The sequence below is a fragment of the Equus asinus genome, chromosome 4, assembly GCF_041296235.1.
Source record: "Equus asinus isolate D_3611 breed Donkey chromosome 4, EquAss-T2T_v2, whole genome shotgun sequence".
NCBI lineage: Eukaryota > Metazoa > Chordata > Mammalia > Perissodactyla > Equidae > Equus > Equus asinus.
Window position 1 is genome coordinate 24,834,140 of NC_091793.1, and position 5,040 is coordinate 24,839,179.

General features: G+C 46.6%; 1 pseudogene; it reads right to left on the reverse strand.

Moving 5' to 3' along the window:
• Nucleotides 1–4,549: 4,549 nt before the first annotated feature.
• Nucleotides 4,550–5,040, reverse strand: LOC106837633 (large ribosomal subunit protein eL21 pseudogene; annotated as a pseudogene).

Here is a 5,040-nt window from a genome sequence, read left to right on the forward strand (position 1 = left end):
GAGTCGCCCACTCCTATGACTGTATTTCTGCCGTGCGGTACCTGGCTCACCCTACAGCCCTCTCAGATGCCCTGATAACACCCACTGACTTCCATACAAGCAGCTCTTGTAAACAGCTGGAGCCACACTGTGATCCCACACTCCGTCCAGTTCCCTTTCTCCTGGGAGACTTCATCTGTTAGGAGCAATAGTGCCTCTTCCTTACAATGGTTTGAGCTTGCGTCTCAGTTTTCCAAAATGAAACAATGCACTGTTTATGGATACATGCATATCCATGTGCAGATGGCAACGCTGCAAAGAAGTGCAGAGGAATACTTAACTCAAAATTCAGCCTACAGTTGGAGGGCTCACAGTGGAATTTTTTTTGAGGAAGATTAGCCCTGAGCTAACATCTGCTGCCAATCCTCCTCTTTTTGCTGAGGAAGACTGGCCCTGAGCTAATATCAGTGCCCATCTTCCTCCACTTTATATGTGGGACGCCCACCACAGCATGGCTTGCCAAGCGGTGCCGTGTCCGCACCTGGGATCCGAACTGGCGAACCCCAGGCCGCCAAGAAGCAGAACATGCAAACTTAACCGCTGCGCCACTGGGCCGGCCCCTCACAGTGGCATTTTTAAGCTGTCAGAAATAATCTTATTTCTTAACCACTTTGTTTAAATGGTACACACAAAATTATAGATTCTTATATATTTATGATTCAGTTCACAATAAAATTTTTAAATTTAGGATAAATTAGGAGATTTTAAATGGCAACTCAGAGATATCAGATATTTGATTTGTGGGTTTATTTCTCAATGAGGCCAAATTTGTATCACCCCGTTTGATACCGCGAGCTGCCCCTCTGCTCCCCTGCATCCATCGCCTGCCCCCCATTCTCAGACCCTTCCAGTCCCTCTTATCCCTTGCTACTTTTTGTTTTTTTCATGGTATTTATTAGCGTCTTACTTCCTCTAGAATAGTGGATCTCGAAATATTGGGTTCTGAGACCCCTTTTACACTCTTAAATATAGTTCTTAAATAAGACTTCAAAAACTTGTTACATGGGTGTATCTATTGATATTTACCATATCCGAAATTAAAACTGAGAAAATTTCAAAACACAAGAATCACAAGCACACATCCCCTAAGCTGACAGACATCACGTAGCCTCTGGAAAACCCCACTGTACGCTCATGAATGAGAAGAGAGAAAAGGGTAAAACCATTCGGTAATGTTGTGAAAATAATTTTCACCTTGAGGACTCCTGGAAGGGCCTCAGGAGGCTCCAGGAGTACCCAGGACTGTACCTTGAGAACCACTGTTTATTTTTTATTTTTTAATTTTTTTTGTGAGGAAGATGGTCCCTAAGCTAACATGCGTTGCCAGTCTTCCTCTCCTTTGTTTCTGGGACGCTGCCTCAGCGTGGCTTGGTGAGTAGTGGGTAGGTCCACGCCCAGGATCTGAACCCGGGAACCTCCGGGCTGCTGAAGCAGAGTGCGTGAACTTAACCACTACGCCACCAGGCCGGCCCTGAGAACCACTGTTTAGAACAATGCCCAGCACTTAGTAGGCACTACTGGACAGGTACATACTTAGTGTCTGCTACACAGAAAGCCTCTGCTGAGTGCTATTGGCAAACAAAATAGGAAAGACCCAATCCCTGCCTTCGAATCACAGCTCCCAGAAGCCCCAACCGTAGTTCTCTGTTTGTCAAGAAACCCTTTCAGGGCAGCAGTCCTGGTGTTAGCACAAGAGGGGTCCACAGCCAGCCCACACTGTTAACCGGTCCGCAGGCTTTATGACCTATGTGGGTGATTCTCGCAAAGACTGGTCCCTGCCTTAGAAATGGTGGGAGATGAGTACATATGGCTCCCTTCTGAGCAGAGTCAAAGAAAGCAGTGAGAGGAGGAGAGATGGGTGGGGCCCAAGAATCACGTGACCTTGAGGGGGTCACTTGCCAAATCAGCTTCTTCCTCTGCTACTTGAGCTATGCAACTAGAGGCTAGTCCCCAGGTCATGGCTAAGAGTGCCTCCAATGTTGACAGGCTACGATTCTACCAATGTCAGTGCAACGTTTCTGGATTCTGAGCGCTTCGTCATGAGTCATCTGTCTGATTAGTGTGTGAACCCAGCGGAACCACTGTGGAAATGAGCCTGCTCTGAAGACATTTGATCTCCTTCCCAGAAAACCCCAGGGCCACTGGAGTCATTTGGGATAGTGGAGCAACAAAGAAAACAAACTGGAATCCCATCACGTGATGTCACAAAGAAAACTGAGTCCATCCTATGTTTCACCTGGAATCCAATTTTAACGAAGGCAAATGATGACGAATTAAGTCTTAGATGGACTCCAGTGAGAAGAGCTGACTTGATTAATTCCCATAAAGGGAATAAATAGTATTGAGCAGCTATTATTTGTCATTCATTGTGTGAGATACTGAGAATACCGTTACGAATAAAACTCACTTATGATGCATTCTATTTATTTTTTTAACAATTAGTGGCTCACTAGTTACTTGTTACTATTTCTTTTTTTACTTAAAGATTGGCACCTGAGCTATCTGTTGCCAATCTTCTGGGGTTTTTTTCTGCTTTTTCTCCCCAAATCCCCCCAGTATACCGTTGTATATTTGTTGTTGTGGGTCCTTCTAGTTGGCATGTGGGATGCTACCTCAGCATGGCCTGATGAGAGGTGCCATGTCCACACCCAGGATCTGAACCAGTGGAACTCTGGACCGCCAAAGGGGAGGGCGCGAACATAACCACTCGGCCATGGGGCTGGCCCCTGATGCATTTTATTTTAAATGCATTTAAAATACACATGAGGACTCATTTAACTTTTTTTTTTTAAAGATTGGCACCTGAGCTAACATCTGTTGCCAATCTTTTTTTTTCCCCCTTCTTCTTCTCCCCAAAGCCCCCCAGTACATAGTTGTATATTCTAGTTGTAGGTCCTTCTGGTTGTACTATGTGGGATGCTGCCTCAGCATGGCTGGATGAGCAGTGCCATGTCTGCGCCCAGGATCGGAACCAGCAAAACCCTGGGCCACCAAAGCGGAGTGCGCAAACTTAACCACTCAGCCTCGGGGCTGGTGCCTCATTTAAATTTTCCAAATAATTAACTGCCAACATTTAAATATCTGGAGATATCACCTAAAAATCCAACTTTCCAGAATTACATGAAAATTAGCTTGCCTTCACTTGCTACAGGCATGTGTCTTCCCTGCCTGGTCCGTGTGGGCATCTGAATTTGCCGCCCTTGGTGTACAGTTGGAGGGGAAGGTAGACATGTTAAGAAGTAGCAATGTGTTAAATACTTCACTGGAACTGTTGCTAAGTGCTAAGGGAGCATGCTTAGCACATCTACTGTGTGTCCTACACTTTCCTGAAGGCCAGAGGGGAGGAGAGAGAGAAGGAAAGAGAGAGAGAGGGAGAGAGAGTGAGTGAGATTCCAGCTCCGTTGGAGCCCCTAGTCTAGGGGGGAGGCAGAGAGCTGAGGCAGAATTCCAGTACCATGTGGTGGATGTGCTAGAGTGCCACAGTGGGGTCTTGAAGAAGCAGTTCATTTCACCAAGGTTGAGAGTGGGCGCAGATTCCAGAGTCCAAGCAGTGTTGAGAGGGAATGAGCTAAAATAGGAGGGGCGTGAGGAGGGGTTGTGAGGGAGATCAAGCTGGGAGCCCACCCTCTTTGTTTTGACTCCTCAAAGCACAGGACCCAGTGTGGCCTGCCTGTAATAAATGTGTACCACCTGAAGGCGAGTGTCATTGTCAACACCCTCCTGGTTTTATCTCCTCAAGCCAGTATTCTCTTTAGGGCCTTCCTTGTGTGCTCTCTCTGCGTGGAATGTTCTCCCCCCATAGCTTTTGATGGCTGGCACCTTCTTGTTATCTAGCTCCTAGCTTAAAAGTGACCCTCAGAGCAGAAGCCTTCTCTGGTCTCTCAGTGAAAAATGGCCACTCAGTCCTCCTCAATCCCCTCGCCCTCTTCTGGTTCTCCGAGCAGCGCTATCACTAACCAACATTTGTCTTGCTTATTGTTCCTCTCTCCTCACCAGAAAATACGCTCTCTGAGAGCAGGAACCTGATCTGTCTTCTCCACCGTCATATTCCCCGAGCTTCCAACAATCCCACCACTTAGGAGCCGCTGGACATTTGCTGAATGTGAATGAACTGTGTGTGAGGCATGACGGTGGACATAAAGGGACAGTTGAGAAATCCTAAATTACAGGCTGGGAAGAAAGAGAGGCACCGAGATGTCTAAGGGGGAGGCCGGCTCACACCAGTAGCAATGGCCGCAAAGTCAAGGTGGTTTGACAAGAAGCCAGAAGCCTCCCCACGAGTGTGGGGGAGCTGGTACTACATGGCCAGAGGCCTCAGCGCCTGGAAGAGATGCCTCTCTGAGCCTCAGTTTCGTCATCCACGAAATGGGGATGATGATATCAACCTCAAACATTTATTCTCAGAATTAAATAGTGAGGTTCAGTATAGGAAAGTGCTTAGCACATAAATGTTAGTTACTTTATTTTTTACAATCCAGAGGCCTGTTATTTATTTGTTTGTTTATTTATTTTACGCCTGTGATGCCTTGAATTCATAGAGAATGGGTTCCAGCAGCTCAGGCTCCTTTTCACCAGTTCTCACGAAGTTTCCTTCTCTGGAAGAGCAGGCTGGTGGTTCAGTTGATCCACGTACTTTCTCTTTGGCTTCCTTCTTTTTCCGATCATTTTCCCTCACATGTTTCAGGGAGCTATCTCAGTCTTAGAGTGCTTAATATGCTTCATGTGCAAAACACACATTAATTCTCTGGGCAAGACTCTTGCCCTTACCTCGTTTGATGACTACACTGCCAACAGCATGCTGGGTAACATCGTGGACTCTTCCTATTTCGCATGGTAACATTTGTGGGGCATTCCTGTTTGAACAGCGCCTGTTCCCTTGATGTCTACAACATCATTCTTGTAGACTTGCATGTATGTGGTCAAAGGAACAACTCCACGGTTTCTAAAAGGCCTAGAGAACACATAGAGGGTCCTTCTCCTCTTTCTCCTTGTGTTGGTCAT